The following is a 23831-nucleotide window of genomic DNA, read 5'->3' on the forward strand; positions in this document are numbered from 1 at the left end:
CATTAGTATCTGGGTTTGGTGGCTGATGATGGGATGGATTCCCGGATGGGGTAGTCTCTGGATAGTCCATCCTTTCATCTTAGCTCTAAATTTTGTCGGAAAGTGTCTTAATACACAATTATCTAGATCAGAATGGCCTATTCAAATGTCTATGGGAGAGTCTCTTAAGTTAATTGCTATGGGTGGGACCATTCCGTAAGAGGGGATGCTATATAGGGGTGGAAAAGTTAAGCTGAGCAGTCTATCTGACACCAATTTCTCTCTGTGACATCTTAAAATCATGGATGTGGCGTGACTGTCTGAGTTCCTCCTGTGACTTCCTTGATATGATCGATGGTAACCATGGAATTGTAAGCTGAGCAAACCCATTTCTTCTCTAAGTAGCTTTCTTCGTCATACTTATCACAGCAACAGAAATTAAGCTAGAACAGAAGTTGGTACTGAAGAAGTGGGGCCCTGCTTTTATGCTTCAGACAGTTTTGTGGGATAGAATGTGCAAGCGTTTGGCACTTTGGGGCTAGAGAAGCTGTTAAATGCTGTGAGCAGAGCTTAATGGGCTGTTTTAGTGGGAGCTTGCAAGACAAGAATGTTGAAAGAAATGTGGAGAGTGGAGACTATCCTCATGAGGTGTCAGAGGGCAACAGGGAGTCTACCAGAGATATGGACTACTAGTGCGATGTTCTAGCTAAACCGTATGTGCCGATTAGTCTGAGTCTGTGACTGAGAAGAAATCAGCACCACAGAGGTGAGTCCTCCTCGTCTCCAGCAGGACAAACTGAAAGTCTTAATTTAGCATCAGGACACAGACACCAATGTGGCTTTAACTGGCAAGGCTTCATCTTAAGCTCACAGAAGGTTTTGGCACTGGAAGCATCACCCATCTGGTTTTGAAGGCATGGAAGGGTCATGGAGAGCAGCTGAAGACAGCAAAAAGCGAGGTGCAAGTGGAATCCTTAGGAGGGGCCCTGAGAGGCAGTGCCTCCGCTGCTATAGAACATTCAGGACATTGGAGAGTCAGGAATGTGGGCTGTCCAAGCGTGAATGAGGGCTTCATGTATGGAGCTAATGTGGCCTGTGAGGGAAGCTTTGTGCTTTGGTCAGCAGCATTAGAGAAATGAGGCCACCATACTCCCTGGAGTCCAGAAGGTCAAATCCCAGCTGCTGGACTTTGGATTCGCCCTGCTGGGTTTTGCTTTCACTTTGGTATGATTGTCTGTACGCCTCAGTTCTTTCCTTTTGTAAAAGTGCTGTTTAAATATATAATTTTTTCTTTAAGTTATAGCAACCTACAGCTAAGAAACCTTGGACACTTAAAGTGATGGAGGTTTTGATGACTTCGGAAGGTTTTCCAAGTTGGATTGTGTTTTATATTATAATAGTAACATGAGATTCGGGGGACAACAGTGAAAAGCTCCGGGTTAAAGTGACATGTTTGTGTATAAAACTCACAAGTGATAGGTTATGCTGGTTGGATTTAACTGTCAGGTTGACACAAGTTAGAATCACGTGGGAAGAGTCTTAATGAGGAATTATGTAGATCCAGCTGACCTGTGGGAGCCGATCTTCATTGTTCATTCATGCAGGAAGACCCAGTGCATTGTGGGAAATGCCATTCCTTAGGCAAGGTGTGTGTGTGTGTTGGGGGGGGGTATCCTAAACAGTAGGAGAAGAGAAAGCTAGTTGAGAGCAGGAAGCAAGGAAGGACCCACTAATCCTCTCTTTATGACTGACAGACGTCTGAGTTCCTGCCTTGATGTCCTTGAAAGAACAGTGGGCAAACTTAGAATAAGCCAAACAATCCCTTTCTTCTCTCAGTTGCTTTCTTTGAATGAACTGGAAAATGATTATTAATATCCTGTATATTATTAATTAATGCTGGAAATTAATATGGTGGCAGTTATTCCTTACCCAGCTAGTTCCTCAAATAACCACAGAGAAATGTTCCTGCCTCTACCTTCCTAGTGCTAAGATTACAAGCATGTGCCACCAGGCCCAACAGGAAAGACTTTTTAATTCACAGGGCTTCTCTACCTTTTAAAGAAGGTTGTATTCAGTCCCCACACCTAAGGCATGTTTGTGCACCGTTCTCTTGGATTGTGGCCAGGAGGATGGTTTGTTCCATAGGCACTACTTGGGTCATGGGTCTGATATGAAAGTTCCTCAGAGATGACGCTTCTCTGATAAGTGAGGTGGCTGTTCATCTGAGACACATCACTGTTCACTTGTGCATTCCAAGAGCATGAAAGGCCCCCAGAGCCCTGCATGTGCCTTCACTGGACTGACTATGGCAGGAGATGTGCAGCCAGCATGTGTGCCCGCCCCCCACTATGGTCATAGCACCCACAAATGATGCATCCACTCCTGACAGAAAGGTCTCCACAGACAAGAGAGATGTCCAGCCAGAAAACGAGGCTCCATGTTCCTGGGCAAGGAAGTATCTTTGTTGCAGTTGGAAATTTCTCAGGAAAGACTCTCCTTGGTTCTTCATGAGTTGTTTGCTTTATATTTTCTACCAATACCGATGCTGAGACAGTGGAATTGTGCAATTTCCATGGGGCCATGGCTTGGGTAGGAGTGTCAGAAACACCTCAATAGGAAAGGACATTTTTCCAAGGGGAAAAAGGACAATAAAAACTGACCTTTAGGCACACACACATAAGTGCATGAACACATGCATGCATACACTAACCACTAACCCCACGGCTGCTGGCCTCTTGGAGCCGATGCAGACAGTCATCCAGCTTCTTCTTTGGAGTAGTTTCTATGATGACATCCACAGGCAAGGCCTGAGAGGTGCCGATTCTCTGTAAGTTGCCTGTTGTGCACACAGATGGTACAGACCCGACAGTAGAGGCAGCCATGTGCAGCTACAGCTTGGCTGCTGTTCACACACTGAAGAGGCCCAGGGAAATATTGCTGGGGCTCTACCAGCATCTGCTATACACATGCTTGCATTCCTGGGGTGAGTCAACTGAAGACAATCTGTGTCCTTGTACCCTAGAGTGAGGACTTGAATTCCTCCTCAGTGTTTATGGATTTCACAGCCATGTGACAGCAGCATTTTCAGGGTGGATCAGAGGAGGCCTGTATCAGAAAATCTGTTTCCATCTGGAAACTCACTTGTGCTGAGCAGAGCAGTGAATGAGGTCTACCCATGAATGGCAAGCAATACAATCAATTGTACTGACTGGTTTCTGCCTACACAGGTAGAAACCTGAGCCTGGCCTGGACAGTTGATTCGTTTCATCCATCCACATAGCACTGACCCATGGTTGGATTTGTATCCTAGACCTGACTAATAAAGGTCTCAATCGATCCAAGACTTCCACTGGAGTGACTGGGAAAGGGTCCTCTCTGTGTGTGATTTGAATCAAGGAGACTGTCAGTATGTAGCTACAGTAAAGAGAGCCTACTTGAAGAAAAACAACAGAAAATAAAGACAGATCTAAGGTTGTGGGTGAAGTCACATGAACCATGGCTGAAAACCTACCCAGCTATCTAGGTGTTACAGTAAATGCCCTGTTACCACTTTATACTTTTCATACATTGACCTTAGCCGAGTTTAACTTTCTGGAAGAAAGTGTTGCAATAATCAGAAAACAAACGCTAGCTAAAGGAACGGAGAGACATCAGTGGTGTTTCTGCTACTCAGAACCCACTTTCTGGAGCTTTGGTGGTGACTGAGAGTATAGTTTGGAGGTTTTGTTTGTGTTCCTTGGAGACATGATCTGAATATGTAGCCTGAAGTGGCCTTGAATCTGTAATCTTCCTAGCTTAAGTGCTAGGATTTCATACACCACCATGTCCAGCATCTATGAACATCTTAAGGGTTGCCAAGACAACAAGATCCATCTTTAGAAGTAAGTTGAAACTTATGCTTTATTTATGACAGATAACTTATACTCATTGGCTTAAGAAAACCCTCCATTAGCTGGCTGAGAACACAGGTACCCCCGAGCCTTTCCATGAGTAACCCGTCCATCACAGCTTCGGCCACACTGCTTCCTCTTGTAAGGTCATTAGACGAGAACCAGAGTAAGTGCTCATAGTAGTTCATATTTCTTGAGTACCTGTATTTTGTGTCTAATACAGTTCTAATTTTTTTTTTTTTTTTGGTTTTTCGAGACAGGGTTTCTCTGTGTAGTCCTGGCTGTCCTGGAACTCACTTTGTAGACCAGGCTGGCCTCGAACTCAGAAATCCGCCTGCCTCTGCCTCCCGAGTGCTGGGATTAAAGGCATGCGCCACCACGCCCGGCTTCTAAATATTTTTTAAAAGATTTATTTATTTATTATATGTAAGTATACTGTAGCTGTCTTCAGACACTCCAGAAGAGGGAATCAGATCTTGTTATGGATGATTGTGAATCACCATGTGGTTGTTGGGATTTCAATGCTCTTACCTGCTGAGCCATCTCGCCAGCCCAAATAATTTTATATACACCAATTCACTGAACACTCACAACAACTTTTTAAAGCTCGGCAGAGTTACAGCAGGGAAAGCATGTATCTTTGACCCAGAGACTGTTGATATTATTGACAGGAAAAAGAAAAAAATGTGCTTTTATTTTTTAAACTGGCAGCTGTTTGAATATATACCACCTGGAGAATGAGGGGTTACCCTACTCTGGTTAAGAAAATGCCTCGGTGTTACCCTGTACTTGACTATAAATTTTACACACACACACACACACACACACACACACAGAGAGAGAGAGAGAGAGAGAGAGAGAGAGAGAGAGAGAGAGAGTTGGGGGGGCTTTAGGAAAAATCATCTCAAGTTATAAAATAGTACTAAGTAAATAGCTAAATCGTCTTTTTTCTCTGCTTGTCACTTCCCCTTGTTTCCTGAACCTTTTTGTCCTGAAGGGGGGACAGGGCAAGGGACAGACCCTTGGTGAAATTTGTAAATAGGGAATGAGGATGTCTGAAGACAGACAGATGGCCATGAAATAAAATCCAACGTGAATGTATGTGCTTATGATGAGGTTGCAAGCAGGGTCTTACTGTATGACTACCCCATGGCTGTTGATCCATCTTGTTGATTGGCATCTAAGTTATTTAAATTTGATTGCTGTTTTAAATAAAGTTTCCATGAATTTTGTCACCCCTTTCTTTTTAGATATATATGTTCATTTTCCTTGGGTAAATACCCATGAGTAGACTTAGTGGCCCATTGAGTAGGCCTTGTTTAAGTTTATAAAAATGATCAAAGTTTCCCCACAGTGGCAATACCATGTGTACAACCAGAAATGTGGAGAGGTACGAGTGACCCATATATAGGGCTTTCAATTTAGCAATTAAGTGTGGGTTTGAAATGACATCCCAGTGTGATTTTAATATACATTCTCTTGATGATCACAGATACCAGGCATATAGCCATATCTTTATTTTCCATTCATTTATCTGAACTATCTGTTCAAATCTTCTGCCCATTTAAATTCTTATTTGTTACAGTTCTGAAACTGATTGCCATGAGGTCCTCAAACATTACAGTTATGAGTCTTCTGTCAGATGTATCCAGTGAACCTTTCCTACCCTCTAACACTGTGTCCTTCTCAATGGCTTGACTTAATAGTCAGATTTTAATTGTACTAATTTCCCCCTTTTCTGTGATTATTTAAGAAAAATTTGCCTAACCTCAGAAAAATATTCTCCTGTTTTCTCTCACAACTTACATAATGTTAGCATTTGTATGTGAGGCTACATTCTACTTATAGATAGCTCTATACTTCTGTACTGTTCAATTGACCTTACCTAAATAACAACCCACCATTATCACAGTTGCTTCATGGTAAGTACTGACATCAGGTGGCATGTCCTATGCTGTTGGCTATTGTGAGACCATTGCATTTCCCTTTAAGCTGCAAACTAAAGCCAGACTTAAGAGATAACTGTAATCCCAGCCCCTCAGAAGACTCAGTGGGAGGATCAAGGATTTAATGCCAGCTTGGGCCATATAATAAGACCCAGTCTCAACAAATAAATAAATAATAGGTTTAGTCTGTCAATCTCCACAAAAACCTATTGAGGTTACAAATTATACTCTGCTAAATCTTTAGGTTTTTTTAAATTAAAATTGGCATTTGACAATAGTGAATCTTGCAATCTGTGTGTCTTTGTGTTTTGTAGACCCGTCTTTCTACTTTTCAATAACTTCTTGTCCCTACATTCATTTGGGGGGGAGTGTATGTGTGTGTGTGTCTGTCTGTCTGTCTGTCTGTCTGTCTGTCTGTCTGAGAAAGGGTCTGCTGTGGCCTTTGGATGGTGGCAGATTTTGTCCTAGGCTATTTTTGTTTCCACTGAGGTGATTATGTGGCAGTCTCTCCTTTATTCTATAACTGTTTGAATTACATTGATTAATGTTTCCAATGTTTTATCCACTCTATATTCTAAGTAAGCCCTAGTCAGATGAACTGTTGCCGGCCCTGTCTGAAGGATTCTGTGTCTGTGCCACAGCTATAGCCATCTGATATTTTCATTTCTTTGTCAGGTCTTAATATCAAAGTTTTGGCAACTTTACGAAATGACTTAGTAAATTTTCCTCTCTCTCCTTTTGAAATTGTCTATGTAAGGTTTGCAATTTTTTCTCTTTTAGTTTTAATGGCACTCACAAGGAAATCACTTTGAATTGGAATTTTCTTTATGGGATGCTTTTGACGATTCTATTTCTTTATAAATTACAGATGATTTCAAATTTTTCTGTTTCTTCCTATGTTAATCTGCCCTCTTTAGGGTGTGGATGTTGTGTACATACATGTGCATGATGTGTGTGAAAGACACACATCATGCACATGTATGCCATGTGTGGAGGCTAGACTTGACATTAGATGTCTTCTTCTGTCGCTCTCTATTAACCGTTAGAGAGGCAGGGTCTCTCACTGACCCTGAATAGCTCCGTTGGCACCAAGCAACAAGGAGCACTCTGTGTCAGTGTCCCCAGGGCTGGGGATAGAGACACACACTATTGTGCCCTCGGTCATAATGCCCACTTCTTACGTGGGTGCTAGGGATTGAACTCACAGCTCCATACTTACACAGCAAGCACTGAAGCCCACTGGCCCACTGAACCATCTCCACAGCTGCACTGACTCTTTTTATGAGTTGTAGTTTTACAGAATTGGTTTGTTTCACTTGTTATTGCTGTTGGAACATAATAGCTCATACCTGGAGATACTGACTATCATGGTATCTATAGACTCAGTAATGATCTGCCTTCTTAGTCACTAGTATTTTCTCTTTTCATTGATCATGGATTTATCATTTTAATTAAAAATTTTCAAAAAAATTATTTTTCACTTAAAAAAAAAAATCTCGGTGGAGTGTTAGTGATGCACCTGTTTGATCCTAGTCCTCTGTAGACAGATGGAGGCCTGGTCTACAGAGCAGGTTCCAGTAAAGCCAAGGCTACACCAAGAGACCAACTTTAAAAAAGAAAAATCCTTTTTTTCTGGTATTTTCATTGCTAACTTTATATTTATTATTTTCTTCCCTTCTTCGCATTTAATTTCTTTAACTTTTCTACATTTTACAGTAGACACTTGAATTACTGATTTTACATCTTTTTGTTTGAAATTTTTTAGTTTTTTTGAAGGTACTAATGGCATTTCATTATCATTCTATTAGACTATCGCACACCAACATGCACATACATACTCATACATACACATGCACACACATACATACACACATATGTACATGTGCGTGCACACACACACCAATACTCGGACCCTTGGCCATGCTAGCTGAGCATTCTACACAAACACACACACACACACACACACACACACACACACACCGATATGGCCATGCCAGCTGAGCATTCTACACAAACACACACACACACACACACACACACACCCCGATATGGCCATGCCAGCTGAGCATTCTACACACACACACACACACACACACACACACACACACACCGATATGGCCATGCCAGCTGAGCATTCTACACACACACACACACACACACACACACCCACCCCGATATGGCCATGCCAGCTGAGCATTCTACACACACACACACACACACACACACACACACACACACACCCCGATATGGCCATGCCAGCTGAGCATTCTACCACTGAGACAGACCCCCAACCTAGAATCTTTTCTAACTTCTCTTAAAATTTCTCCTTGATTCATAGCATATGTGTTATTTGATTCACAACCCTGTGTAGTTACCTAATTTTTTCTATTGTGTCACAGAACAAACTAATGTTTCATCTTTGGAGCAATTTCTAATGAAACAAGCATGGCAAAGCTTATAAAAACTGGGAAGCGGACATTGGAGACATGCAGTGGGAGCTGGAGGAGAAAAAGGTGAATTTTTCAGGGACCAGTGACAGAAAGCTGGTAGAAGGGTTGGTATTTGAACTGGGTATTGATGAATAATGTAGAAAAAGTGATAAGACAGGATGAGCAGACAAGACAAGGAAAAGTTAGACACGACATCCTTTCAAAGAAGGGAAGAACTATGATTATTTCTCAAAACACTGTTGGGAAAATACACACAGACTTGTATTCAAATGCTCCCCCTAAGCTCATTCCATGAAATAGGCCTGAGCTCACTGTACTCAGAGGATGACTGGTAAGCTCTGATTCTAGCATGCCGTCTTTCAAGCTGCTTAAAGGATGTACAACATGCCCAGCTCCCTCCGTCACTCTGAAGCCTTACTTATTTTTATTTTGTGTGTTTGGGTGTTTTCCTTGCATGTCTGACTGTGTACCATGAATGCTCTGTACCCACGAAGGCCAGAAGAAGGGGTTGGATCCCCTGGAACTGGAGTTAAAGAGAGTTGTGTGTTGTGGATGGCTCTGTGCTGCTTGTATTTTATGTTAATTCTGTTCTCCTGGAAGAGGCTGTCTGGAATGAGTAATGAGTCTCGGGCTCAGGTGGCTTCTTGTGAACCAGTCCCCTAATGAATAAAGGAGCCAATCACTGGACAAGAAGGCAGGACTTCCAGGTTGGATGGAGGAAGAGAGGAAGCAGGAGAGAGTTAGGCCTTTTTGGAATGGGGACAGACAGCATAAGGGTAAGATGTAGCTGCTAGAGTTTCCCAGTATCATGGCGGATCCACAAGGATTTGCCACTGGAGGAATCAGATTTTAATAAGCCTTACAAGATGAGGTTTTAGTTGCTGCGCCCAGAGATTGATTGATTACCATTGTTTCTGAACTAAGTTTGTGTTGTGTTTTCCTTCATGCAGGTCGTGGAGGATTTGAAGCACAGGATTGGTGTGATAACGACCCACCAGTGGGAACCTAGTGAGCTGGGTGGAGAGATTGTGGAGTTCTGAGTCAGAGTCTCCATGAGATAAAAATAGGTTGGCCATCGCCCGCCAGTGCATGGCTGGCCAGGCCGCTGGAGCAGAGGCCCAAGAGTGGGAACATGCCAGCTCGACTTTCTTTTTTTTCCTTTTTTTTTTTTTTTTTTTAAATATTTCCTGCAAGAGTTGTGAGCCACATGGGACTTGAACCCAGGTTCTCTGGAAGAACAGCCAGCACTCTTAAACACCAAGCCATTTTTCAAACTGTTCCCTACTGCCCACCCTGCCACACACACAAATATACACACTTGCTTCTAAACACTTTGAACTCTGGATCTGGCCACCTCATATTCCAGAACCTGAAGCAAAAACATACAGTTTAGTGATGAGAAGGGCCAGATTTCATAACTGGGAAGCAATCTATGACTTTTAGGGTATTTAACTGCTCTGTGGCTGCTTCCTCTGTCCACAGAGTGCAATGAGAGGGACACACTGAACATTCTGCTTTCCCAGTCACAGAATCTCCTTTATCACCTTTCTTGGAAGTTTAAAATTCCCAGTGACACCACTGAAGATAGGCTTAGCTGGTCTCACTTGAAAAGTCACCTTGAAAAGGTCATAGTAGTGAGCAGGAGTCCCTGGGGATCTGTGTCATATGAAGACAGCCATTGGGTGCTGGAGAGATGTCTCAGTGGTTAAGAGCACTGACTGCTCTTCCAGAGGTCCTGAGTTCAATTTCCAGTAACCACATGGTGGCTCACAACCATCTGTAATGGGATCTGATGCCCTCTTCTGGTGTGTCTGAAGACAGCTATAGTGTAAAGTGTACTCATTCATTCATGTGCATCACCTAAATGCAGCAGTCCTGCCAGCCTAGCCCACATGCCATGGGCTTGGTTTTCTCACAGATGCCCTGGGAGGAAGATGATGGAGGGTTGGCCTGGAATAAGACAGAACCCTTGAAAGAAAAAATTCAAAAGACCAAAAAACTCCAGCAAGTAAAATGTTTCTATCAAGACCTCCAGTTCCAGATACACACACAAAATGAGGATTACTCTGCCTAGGAAATGTCAATCCAAAGTTGGGCTAAGGAGGCATCTTCTGTGGTTCTTTGACATTTATTGGAAGTTTGGCTTGGTGTCTCATTTGGCCTACCTGAAGTCGGTGTTCTTTGGCAGAGGCTGTAGATACAGAGAACAAGCTGGTCCACGTGTGACACATTTCAGCTATGTGTTTAGAGTGAAACCTATCCCAAGGACTCCACCTCGAGTGAGCAGTTACTCCCCGACTGTTGCAACTCTGCCCTCCTTCCCCCTCTGAGAAGGCAGCAGGAATCAAATTCCTTCTAGGAGGGGCCCTCTTCAGAGGCAGCCTGATGATGTCACGAGAGACAGAGACGTGGGTGTTAGCGTAGTGCTAGCTTGCTAGTGCAGTCTGCCCTAGGATAGGGTTCAATCTTCAGAGCAGCACAAGCATGTGAGAGACACAGTGACCCTGGGAGAGCATCAGGTACCTACAAGACATCTGGCTGGCAAGTTCCGAAGCTACAGGGTCAGGTCTTAACAATGACCAGTGACCAGGCATTGAAGCCATTTAGCCTGGATGGATCTGGAGAGTTGATTAACAATATCTTCCAAATGGAGCTACACATTCCTAAAGACTTTATGCCTTGCCTGTTCCCTATCCACCTGTCAGTAGCTTCAACACTACCTGCTTTCTGCCTTTCTGTCTCTGTGCGGGGAGGACTGACACTTGAGGTGTTTAAGCTTAGAAGGCATTAGGGTTAACCATGGGAGCTAGAAAGAGATGCAGGTGATGACGAAGCAAGCTGTATGGCATTTGTCTGCGGCAGGAGAGAAAAGGAAATGGTGGTGACCCTAGCAATGCCCCATGCAGATTCGCACAGTACATTTCATAAGCCAAGCCAAATGCTACATGGACATGTTCTGAATGTAATGGGTCCCACAAGCTGGGGTCAAGGCAAACTTGTCTGAAATATTTCCAGCATCTTCTGAGAAGATACTCAGAATGATAACTACTGCAAGCTTACTCAACCTCACTGAAACAGGCGTGCCCCACCTTCTGCTTTGGGGGTTAAGCCTCACTCATGAGCATACATTCATTCCCTTGACATGAGAACTACCTCCTTGTATACAAGGCGCTTGGGCCTCAACGTAATTGCTGTGCATTTAGTGATTATATAACCTTGATTCAATTAATTAACAGGTCTTTCTTGACTCAAGCCTTGCCCTGGAATAAGCCACATGGTTGTCTGGATGATAATTAGAACAAGACAAACCAGCATCACCAGTTTCCAGAGTTGGGGATGTAAAGAATGCCTGAGTCATCTGACAGAGCCAACACTCAGAGAGCCAGCTCCCAGGGCCACACTCACTTGCCCCTGAGACTCATATGTGGGTCTGCAGCTATTTATCAGTGGCCCCCAGGCTCTGAGCATCATTCCTTATCTCCACCTGGCAGGTGAGGTTGAGTTCATGACAGATAATGTTGCAGGCATACAACTCTAGTTCAGTACAAAGACACATGAGGCTTATGTGCTTCGAACTCTCATCTGATCTGTCCACTCTCTTGGCCTCTGTCTGTGACAGAAAGCCCACTCACTGCTCCTATGAGGTGCAGATGACTCTAGCTGTGGCAACCTCTCCCTGTCCCAACCCAAAATTCAATTTCCTATATCTTTAACTCAGAGACCCCTTATCCTGAGCCTTCCTAAGCCATGTTTTTACTTCCTCATCTCTTTCTGCTCCCTGAAAAATGACTCCAGGACCCCAATACCCCACCAAGATCTGCCAGAAGTTCAAGAGGTGCATGAGGCCCAGTTATTGCCTCTGCCTCAACTTCTGGACATCATCACAGCCACAGACCCTGCAAAAGTCAGAATAAGCAGAGTTCCCGGTGCCTTATGCCTTACAGTAGAATATCATTTTGATGCTGGAAAAAATTAGAAAGGAAAATGAAATTGATGCTTGAATCTAAGTTCTTGCCATTATATGACAGATACAAATAGGAGAGTCTTATACCAAATTGAAGTACCATGTATAATTAGTTCATAATTGCACTGTACAACTTTTATAATATTAGAAGTGGACCCTTGTGAGGACTGGTTTGGGTGGGGGCAGCCAGATGCTTGGTATCATGACTCTATGATCAACATCCAGTGTTACCAAATCACAGAGCACAGTGCCTCCGCCCCTGGGGTGCTACACTGTGAGCAACCGGATCCTGACCTGTCTTGGTAACTAGACTGGAGTAGGGCAGGCAAGAAGCATACCCCCCTCCCCAGTACTGTGCCTGATTTGTCTCTGTGTGGTTCTAGGAGAGATTAGAGAGAGGTTAATCAGCAATATGGTTGAATACGCCTCATGCACAGCTTACAAAGTATGGGTTACTAGACACACGTGTTGGGTAAACTGGGCTGACTGGCTGACTCACAGTTGGCTGTTGGTGCATTCTGGCTTCTCCTTGCACCAAAAATCTCAAAAACACATACATCCTGGGCAGTAACTGCAATACACAGATCAGGAGGTCCTGTCCTAAAGAAAATGACAAGCTTACAGGAATGGCCCAAGAAACATTAAAAATAATAAACTCCCATGAGGTCAAGATGGCACAGCCTGGCTCAGCAGGCAAAGGCCCCTGCTGCAAAGCCTGATTGCTCTCTCTTCCTGGGGCCCACATGGTGGGAGGGGAGAACCAACTTCCCCACATCATCCCCTGTTCTACGCATGTGCACACAGCGGTACAGGCCATCCCCCTATGCAGTCAAAATAAAAACAATAAAAATGTAATAAAACCTTCAAAATAATTGAGTTTCCTCCAACAGCACAAGTGATCTACTTTACACAGTTTGCATCAGCAGCTGAATCCATGCATGAGCTTTGTACAAAGCTCCTGAAGACACTGGGGAAGGAGAGAATGAGGTCTGTGCTCAGCCCGGACAAGCTCAGGGACCAACTTTCAATATTTCGATCTTCACTTAGTTCAAGGTCTGAAGTATGCCAAACTGGCCTGGAATTCACCACGTAGCCATTCACCTTGTAGCTGACAATGACTTTGAGCTTCTGAGCCTCCTGCCTCCACCTCCCAAGTGTAAGGATTACTAAGATTACCGGCATGGCCCACGGTTCCTGGCTCATGTGTGCTGGGGCAGAGCCTAGGTCCTGTGCATGCTAGGCAAGCATTACCCATGGAGCCTCTCTGTTACCCATTTCTTTTGTATATATCATCATATCAAGGGGCAGAGGGAAAGCAAGCAAGCAAGACTTCCAGCAGTGCAGGGTAAGCTCCCTTTTAATCCTTGAGCTGTAAGCAGGCAAGGTCTGGTGACTGCAGGCCCCTTGACCTTGGTGCACAGGAACTCATAATGCAAATCCTGGTGGCTCCTAGGATCACAGCAAGGGCTCTGCATACCAATTGTCTTAGTCAGGGTTTCTGTTCCTGCACAAACATCATGACCAAGAAGTAAGTTGGGGAGGAAAGGGTTTATTCAGCTTACACTTCCATACTGCTGTTCATCACCAAGGAAGTCAGGACTGGAACTCAAGCAGGTCAGGAAGCAGGAGCTGATGCAGAGGCTATGGAGGGATGTTTCTTACTGGCTTGCTTCCCCTGGCTTGCTCAGCCTGCTTTCTTATAGAATCCAAGACTACCAGCCCAGAGATGGTCCCACCCACAAGGGGCCTCTCCCCCTTGATCACTAATTGAGAAAATGCCCCACAGCTGGATCTCATGGAGGCATTTCCCCAACTAAAGCTCCTTTCTCTGTGATAACTCCAGCCTGTGTCAAGTTGACACAAAACTAACCAGTACACCAATGCTGCTATTAATTATTATTAATAGTTATTATTAATCATGGCACTGTGCACAAGGCACCATAGAGCGGATGCTCAGAGAGATTAATCTCTCCCAAAGTCACAGAGAGGAGGAGGGAGATTCCAGCACCAGGTGTTTTAACCACAAGGGGATGGAGCTTCCCAGACCAAGCTACTCTGAGAGACCGGCACTGCTGCCCTTGGCATCTTAAGCAAGTCAGTTTCTATCATCAGGCTTAGATTTCTTGATACACATCACTGTCAGCCCAGAACACCTTGGCTTTAGCCTCCATTTGTAAATTACAAGTCTTAGTGTCGAGTTTTACTGTCAGAGCCATGAAGAAGCAGGTTTAATGGGAGTGGAGTACCCTGGAGAACCTGTAGTGATGACACCCGCTGTTAGCACCTCTCCCTCTGTCTCCCTTTATCTCCTGCACACTGGGACGGTGGGGCAAGAGACAACCTACAGTGGCTCTGCTACCACCAAGCTTCAGTTCTGTCCTTGCAGGTGTCTCATAGAGACCTCAGCTTCAAGATTCCCAACCCAGGGTTGGCTTTGTCTATTAGTCAAAAGGAAGATCTGTCAGAAATCCTTCTTAGCTGCATGAAGAGTCACTACAGGAGAGTAGCTTATAGGAGAACAAGTATCTCCAGGAGGCCTTTCCTCTGCCTTCAATGAGCCTGTTTATGTGGCACAGTGGTGGTGGGGTTTAAAGCCAGAGCGACAAGAGTGTCCCTGCCCTCTAGAAATGAGTAGGGCTGGAATGAAATCAATTAATTAGTTTAGCACTCCAGCCAGAGGAAGCATTGTAAAACAGTCTGATCCCTACCTCACCAGTAGAATCATGGCTCTGCACTCTACCCATGGGTACCCACACGACCTACGCATCATGACTCTGTAACCATCTCTTCTCTCCACCCACCCCTCCTCCCTATTGTATCATGCCCTTTATCCTCAAACACCCTTTGAGAATGTCCAGTGTTTGATTTCCTTCTATCTGAAATAGCTCTTCCCAATGTTACCTAGCCATCCATACCTAGCTCAGCTGTCACCATTTAATTTCTTATATTTAATTCATAACTTATAATATATATGATACATGAGAAAATTTATGTGTGCTATATGCATTTGGTATGTGCACATGTGTATATGAGGGTGTGTGCACTCTTTCCCTCACTTCCTTGAGGTCTCTCTGTGTACCTGGAGATAAGCTGGTACCTAGCAAATCCCAGCAGTCCTCCTGTCCTCCATCTCCCATGCACAGCACGCGTTACAGGCATACGTGCAGTCATGCCTTGCTTTTTAGGTAGATGCTGGAGATTGGAACGCAGGTCCTCAGCTTGATTAGCCACTGTGCCATCACCTTAAGCCACTTGTCACTCTTACCATTATTTGCCACATCAAGCAAAACTAATTGCCTCTCACCTGACTAATTGCTTCTCATCCAAATTCCCACAGCACTTTGTAAGTTGCTGTATATGGCCCATTGTGTTGGATGATGGCTTTGTGTGCGCAGGGCCATTTTGCTGGTTGAATGTTGCATACCTTGGAGGAAAGGAATCTTTCTGAATCCTAGTCCATCTCTAGGATCTGGAACACAGGAGAGGGCTCCGTGAAGTGGCAGAGAAGTTCCAGGGGTGTCAACGCCCACTTCAGTAGTGATTCGCAACAGGTTTGAAAACCTGAACGAGTCCTGAGAAAAGGAGTCTCAAGGAGACTCTCAGCCTCCTGGATTCCTGGCATTTCCAATGATCTATATACACGAACCCTATCCGCATGCTAGTATGGTGTATGCTCTCTTTCAATATTATTAATGCCTTTAAAGATTGAATTTTTACCATAGGTGAAGTTTCCACTAGTGTTCCAAAGTCCTAAAAATTCCTTAAAGCCAGTGTTCCAAAGTCATGAAAATTCCTTAAAGCCAGGAGCTCGAAATTCAGCAAGAAGGTTACCTATTCATTAACATTCTAATTCACTTCTAGTAAAGACTGGTGAAACTGATTAAGCATCACAAAGAACAGAGCCAAGCTCAGGGCAAAGCTTACCAACGCCTAGGAAGTAGGGGGGTTGTGGTTTTGCAATAGCAGAACCCCCCAAAACAGGTTCTTCCGCTAGGCCCAAAGGAACAGCATAATGGAGGATTTACTGGGGGCCCCTGACAGTGGGGTTTAACTATTGACTAGCCTTGCACCTGGCTTCCTCCTCAAGCTGCCTGGTCCCACCTCCTGGTCTTTTGTCCTTTGTTTTGTGTCATTGTATCTGCAGATGTATCCTGCCCCACTTTTCCTGTTTGATCTGTATTAAAGATGTGATGCTCATTTTGATCAATACATTCAGTTTTACACCATCTCTCCTGTGAACTGTCTGTCACTCATTCGCCGAATCCTCGCTCACCTGCAACCAAGAGACCCAGTTCCACGCAGATCGGGGACCCAAAGTGAGGCCTGTCTGTGGCACAGGGGTGTGTGTGGGGGGGTCCTGGGCAGCTGGGGTCAGAAATAAGGGGCACACTGGGTGAGGACTACTCTCCCTTCTCCAGGGACCTCACATCCATTATCTCTAGTGGAAAAGCATGATTTCAACAGCTGAATCTGGCTTTATGTTTGCTTCCAAGGACAACAAGTGAAGCTGCCCTTTATGACCTGGGAACCAAGAGATTTATTGAATTCTCTTTAAGGCAGTGGTTCTCAACCTGTGCACTGTGACCCCTTTAGGAGTCGAATGACCTTTCACAGGGGTCGCCTGAGAATAGTTTTATGGCTGGGTGGTGGTCACAACAGCATGAGGAACTGTATTAAAGGGTTGCAGCATTAGGAAGGTTGAGAACCACTGGTCTAAAGTAAAATGTTCTCATTATACAAGTAAAGAAATACTACATACCTCATGCTGCCATGAAGAGTCATACATGCTAATGACTGAATTTACTGGAGAGCCAAGGGCTCTACAAACATCACCCTATGGACAACGACAGACACTCAAACCTTGACACTGTTTGGCAAATGAAAAAGAAACTGAAAATTGCCAAAGACTGCATTAATACCAGCTCTTGCTGCCAGTTTAAGGTGTATTTAGCCCTTAGAATCTTTGTTTTCTTAGGACTAAACTGGAAAATGATTCATTTTTCTGGGCTGGTGTATGTAGCTACTTCAGGACGTATAAAGCTGAAGGAAGAGAAGGAAAGAAAACCCGGTTCCTTATCTATCACAAACCGTGCTTCATCCTCTATAGGCTGAATTGGTTCTGAGAAATGGCTGCCCAGCCAGCCACAGACTGGCATTTCCTGGTCCCCCTGCATGTAGGAGGGGTTATGCAATCTGTTCACCTGGGAGATGTAATCAGAAATAAATCACTTACAGGCCAAGGTGGTTAAGGAGAGGGTGTGAGTAGCTGAAAGGCAGAAGTATCCCTGGTGTCCATCAGTCACTGAATAGTCAAGCAACCAAGGTGCTAAGTGTCCACAAGCCCTGAGGACATCGCACTAAGTGACGTGGGCCTATGACAAAAGGGCAGATGTTGCATGGCTTGTGTAAGGAGGCAGAACCACCAAAGTCAAAGGGTCTGACTGCACGCAGAAGGGTGGTTGCCAGGCTGTGGAAGGGAGAGGGAGGAGTTACTGTTTAATGGGAACAGTTCTAGCTATAAGACATGAAACAATGCCAATATATTCCAAGTCCCTCAACTATATCCTTAAAGGTGGGGATGTGACAAGTGCTGTGTGTATTTTGCATACATTGAAGAAGAATTAGAATATATTATGACTTCTCCATACCTGCCAGTGGGTTGCAGAGACTCTAGGTTGTAGGATGAAGAAGCCGTATTATGGAGGTATATGACATATGGCACGTTAGCGGAGCACAAACGCTCTTCGCTGACTATTGATGTTGCACTGTGATCTGAATGGTGAGTACTCCATTGACATTGACTGACCTAACACCAGTATGTTTCAGCATCTAAAAACACCTAACACAGCCTGACTTCACATCCGGTTACCACTGGACTCACATCACCACAACAGTGCAAAGCCAGTCCCCTAAGAGACAAGGAATAGTTTCAAAGCTGGATTGGTCTGCAACTGCAGAGACATCTATGCTGAGGGTCCACCCTCAAGTTCAGTAGTTGTCAAGAGTGAGTCACCAGCCCCTGGCTGTGAGGCAGATTCTAAGTAATTTGTTTCTAAGGAAACCCAAAGGAGTGTGTCTCTTCAGAGACAGAAATTGCACACAGATTTTAAAATGGGGTCAAACTCTGGCAACATTCATAAGGGACAACCACAGAGCTAAAGGTCATGAGAGCTGTATTAAAATAAAGATTGAGGACAGTTGTTGGGGTTATTATTATTATTTTTTTTTTGTAGATTTTTATCGGGAATTTAGTGTTGCTAAGTGTAGGAATACCTCCCTGTCTTTCACTGTGGTTTAAAGTCTCCACACTCCCCTATGGTGGCCATCAACACTGTGGGTTCTCTCATTAGCTTGCCTCTGGTACTTTGTGACATGCCAAAAGGCTCTAAGTGCCTTCTGAGATGTCAAATAAAAGGCAGGATGCACGCTCCATCTTTACACCCTGTCTCTTGGATCTTCTCAGTTCTCCATCTTCTCACAGGCAGTATCTCTTGTACTCTAGGCTAAGATTCTTCTTTTCTTCTAGTGAGACTGAGTACAGACATAAATACCTCACCTACATTCTGAACCCCATTGAAAGAGAGGTATTTTGGTTTTCTGGCACCCGAATGATGCTATAAAAGCAGGAGTCTGCTGAGGGAAGTATGATATAAGAAAGAGAGATGAGGGGATATTTTTGCTTTGTTTGTTCATATTCTGGGTAGCCTCAGCTCTTTGCACACCAGCTGATGAGTCCCACTGCCACCTCCAGGGACCCAGTCCAAGGGTCAATGCTGAGCAACAGCTCCACCCACCTGCCTGACCTAGGAGAGGTCGGGATACAGATGGAAGCCCTTAGGGAAGGGGGCCTGGCCCTCACCAAATGGAGGCTGACTCAGAGCTGCCGAGCCAGAATCCCCGTCCCCACGTGACATACGTGACATACACTTTTCACTTGTTTGCCAAGAAGACACCACACCTGGCTCCCTTTCACCTCTCAAGTGCTCACCTCTGTGAGATTCCCACTCACTAAGCCATGAGCATATGTTCCAGTTCTCCCCAGGACATGAGTGGGTCTGACTGTGGTAGCTTCAGACCTTCCCCCTCTGTCTCCTCTGCTTTTTGTCACTGAAAACTGCCAAGCTAAGCCTGACAGCCAGAGTTGGTCAATGTCACAGGAGGTCCACAAGGGATAACTGTAAGGAGGTGGAATCTATCATGTATGCCACAATAGAGCAGAGAGACCGTAAGCTTAGGTCTGCTCACTGCAAAGGCTCAGCCCGCCAGGGCATCTGCCCATCCCCAGGAGGGGCCAATGGCTGAGGGTCTCAAAAAGCATCACTTCTGACTCCTAGAGTCTGCTGCCTCTGGGATCAGTTTGAGTCATTTTTCCATTCTGGGTTTAGTGCCCCAGGTCTGCACTCAGATGGGAAACTTGGTCCCTGTATTGTTTTCTACAACTATCATGAAGAGTATTGTTCAGATGTCACCCTTGCCAGGACTCCCTAGCCTGGGGGGGGGGGGAGGGGTGCTCTGCTGAAAATTTTTCTATTGAAGTGTTGGTTTTTAAGGATCCTTTTTAAGGTCACCCTACCTCTGGAGGATTTCCAGTGGCTGGGCCATTCCATGCAGTTAACTCAGCTCATTCTTCTCTACAGCATCGTTCAGAAACTCCCTGAGCCAGAATCCATGCTATAAAAACAGGAGTCTACTGAGGGAATGGGTGATTTAAGAAAGAGAGACGGGGGTACATTTCTGCTTTGTTCGTTTATATTTAATTTGCAGAGACACACAGTGTTAAGTGGACCTTTATCTTTAGTGTCCTGCTTGATGCAGTACCAAGAACAGCCTCCTCAAAATCCAAAGGGCTTAAAGAAATAATAAATGCCATCTAGCTCAGGAATCATCAAGGTGTTTGTTTACATATTCTTTTAAGAGCTCTGAGCCACTCCTGAATGCTTTGTTGGTGGTTAAGAATGCTCATGTGCAGTTTAAATGGCTGTCAAAGTTAAATTCCAAAAAGCCAGGGAATTGATAGTAAAGTAGTGCATGTGGGGTGTGTGTGTGTGTGATCATTTTTTAAAACTTATACACACTCATTTGAGTGTGTCTCAGTGAAATTTAAATGTCATAGTAATTTGATATTCTCCATCATCTTTAAAAAATTCCTGAATGTGATTCTCTAACAATTAGATATTAGACATTTCAATCATCCTCTAAAGAGAGGATAAGAAGAGAAAACTCTCTCAGTATCTACTTTAATTCCTCTTTCTCTATAGAACTTGAACCTGATATAATACACATTTATCTGCTGGAATAGAAATGTGGATTTGGTTTTGTTTGTTTTCTCCCAGAATAGCAGTTCTCAAGGTATTGTCCAAGTCTCAGTCACAGTTTCTGTGGCTGTGATGAAACGCCATGACACAACCACCTTGGAGAGGACGGAGTTTATTTGGCTTAGTCTTCTGCATCACTGTTCACGATGGGAAGAAGTCAGGGCAGGACCCTGGAGGCAGAGGTTGATGCTGAGGCCACAGAAGAGTGCTGCTTGCTAGCTTGCTCCTTGTGACCTGCTTCCTTACAGAACTCAGGACCACCAGCTCAGGGATGGCACCACACACAATGGGCTGGGCCCTCCCATATCAATAACTAATTAAGAAAATGCCCTGCAGCTAGAATTTATGGAGACATTTTCTCATTTGAGATTCCCTTCTCTTAGATAATTCTAGTTTGTGTTGAGGTGACATAAAACTAGCCAATACAATTGGCCCTTTGTCACCTTGACACAAACACATCACTGTTAAGCCATAATCTTTCCTTTCTTGTTCTCTCCCAAGATCACATATAAAAATATCAACCTTACAATATAAACATTCCAATTTTTAAAAGCCCCCAGTCGTTAAACATTCAAAGACTTAAAATTCAGTTTCTTTAAAATAGGCTGTCTCCTTAAAAATCCAAACTCTTTTAAAATTCATAGTTTCTCAACTGTTGGGCTCCTGTCAAATCAAAAATAAATTAAGTACTTTCTTACTTCAAGAGGGGAGAACCAGAGCCCAGTCACATGTTAACAAAGCAAAACTAAACTCCAACAGTACAAATGATTTTCAATGTCCACATCTGGGATTCACTCAACCATCTTCTGGGCCCCTACAAGGGACTTGGGTCATTCCTCTGCCCTCTGCAGCACAGACAGCGTATCCTTTAGTCTGTGGCTGGCTCCACTCCACGGATTCAGTTATTCTTGGTGGCCATTCCATGGTACTGGCATCTCCAAAAATGCCAGTCTCTTGCTGTAACTTTTACCAACAGCCTCTCCTGGGCTCCTTTCAGGGCCTCCAGCCCCGCCACACATGCCAAGACTCAGCTGCTCACCATGACCCCTTCATGACTTCAAAGCCTATCAAGCTTGGCTGCCAGATGAGGTACAACCTTGGCCACCTCTGGAGCACATCTTCTGTGTGCTGACCCTGAGGAAACACTTCCCGGAAGACTTCACCTCAGTAATGCTGGTCTCTTCTTAATCACAGCTGATTCCTCAGCCCCAGTGGACCATTTTCAATTAGCAAAGCAAAGGTTTAACTTTAGTAGTTCTGGTTATTTTCTTTAAAGATTTATTTATTTTATGTAAGCACACTGCAGCTGTCTTCAGACACCCCAGAAGAGGGCATCAGATCTCATTACAGATGGCTGTGGGATTGGAACTCAGGACCTCTGGAAGAGCAGTCAGTGCCACCGCTGAGCCGTCTCTCCAGCCCTACACTTTTGCTCTCTTGTCAGTCACAGCTGATTCTTCAACTCTACCTGACCTGACGCCATAGATTCTTCACACAAATGGCCCAGTAGAGTTTTTGCATCCCTCTGACAACTCACAACCCAGGACTCCGCCGTCTGCACTGCTCTTAACTTCCTCATCTCCCAAACTTCTACAGAACTATGTGCTCTCAACATTCAATGTCTTTTGTAGTCCATAGTTCCTTCCACAATCCTCCCCAGAACAATATGGTCAGGCGTGTCACAGGCCTCTGGGGACCCCTGACGTCCTCAGAAGTGTCTGTGAAGTCAGAGCTATTTTGCTAATGTACAGCAGGGTTGTTTGTCATTTTTAGTTCCATTCCCTCCCAAGAGAAGTTCCCTTCAGTTCCCTCCAGGGAGTTCCCCTGCAGCTGCAGAGTATGCTGTAGCCCAGCAGAGCCACGCAGGGTGAGGCCAGTTGACTGCTGCCAGTCAGAGCCCCTCGCCCACTAAGTTCTGCCTATTATTTGTTTTGGAAAATCGGGAGTTGAGGGTTTTTTTTTTTTTTTCCCCATAAGCATTTTACTCAGATTAGTGTCTGTGAATTTATTATCTTTTACATTAATTTTCACTACTAAGATGACAAGTATCAACCAGCTTAACTCACCTACAGGAGTTATTTGAGGTCTTTTTTCATATGTAAGAATGTAAAGTAAGTTTAAGACAAAAGGCATGAAGGACTGGTGCTGTGTGGTATTAAAGAGGAGTGGGGTTGTTGGGTGGAAGGGGTTACACAGCCCCAACTTTCCCGTGGAATGAACCAAACTTTCCTAGCCATACATACCCATTCACCCCCAGGCACCAGTGCCACAGCAGCCTCTCATGAGAACATCTGCGGGAGTGCCCTTTGACCCCTGTCTCTTTTCCCTATTGTGGGTTTTCCAGGTTTGCAAGGATTCCAGTCCTAGTAGTGTCCTTGAATAAGGAGCTTTTTGGTTCTGGGTGCCAATGTGAGGGAGATCTCAAGACAAAGCAGTTGTGCGATGCCACCATCCCTGTTCCCCCTCCCATGCTGGGGTAGGTTAGCAAATGGCCGGGGTCCTAAAAAGAGAAAGCTTGCAACTGATGTCAAGTTTTATTTGGATGAAGTTAATGTTCAACCTTTTTGCAGTTAAAAATTCATAACTAGTTCTCTCTCCTTAATGTCACCTGGGTCCTTCCTTGGAGCCTCCTGCCTTGAGTTTACCGCCCTCCCCACCCCACCCCCCCCGGCCCCCATCAGTCAGCAGGAGCAGATGATTGCACACTCACATGCTTTACCCCTGACAGCCTGAAAAGCCCCTAGAGGCTTGTCGGGTCCCTGGCTCTGGTGGGCTGAAGAATGATTTCCCAGCCTGTCCTGGAGACAGCAGGGCAGGCCCGTTCCTGCCCACCAACAGGAAGAGGTGGAGCTGAAGTCTATCCTGTTACTCCAAAGAAGGTTCAGGCAGAACTATGAATAGCTTATAATACTCCTATTCTGAAAACATGCACACCAGGGAATGACTTGGTTCACAATACCCAGGCTGTGTGCATAACAACCTGGGAGGACAAACCCTCCCCACTTCCAGAAACATGCTCACTTGAGAGCAAAGCTCTTCCAGGGGAACTGTGGTCAGGATGTCTGCTTGCTCCCTGCCCCATTCCTCCCCACAAATTCCCTGCTTCCGGAGCTCCAGTTGGCTGGAACTTGCTGTTCTCCTGGGAAGCCAGCCAGAACCCTCCTATTTCCCAAGAGCTTTTCTTCTACTTCTAAATGGAGTCGTTCAAAACCTGATGTTTCACAGCGCTTGAGGGGACTCTTTGCCTTGGGGCCCCCCACCCCTAAACACAGGCTCCTCCCCTGTTC

At 44.8% G+C, this 23831-nt stretch overlaps 1 long non-coding RNA gene across 1 annotated transcript in view; it reads right to left on the reverse strand.

Annotated features, from left to right (window-relative positions):
* The window catches only part of LOC115065207, a 54006-nt gene that overhangs the window by 29496 nt on the left and 679 nt on the right, over positions 1-23831 (reverse strand). The window lies entirely within an intron of this gene.

This window comes from Mus pahari, chromosome 13, assembly GCF_900095145.1.
Source record: "Mus pahari chromosome 13, PAHARI_EIJ_v1.1, whole genome shotgun sequence".
In the NCBI taxonomy this organism is placed as follows: Eukaryota; Metazoa; Chordata; class Mammalia; order Rodentia; family Muridae; genus Mus; species Mus pahari.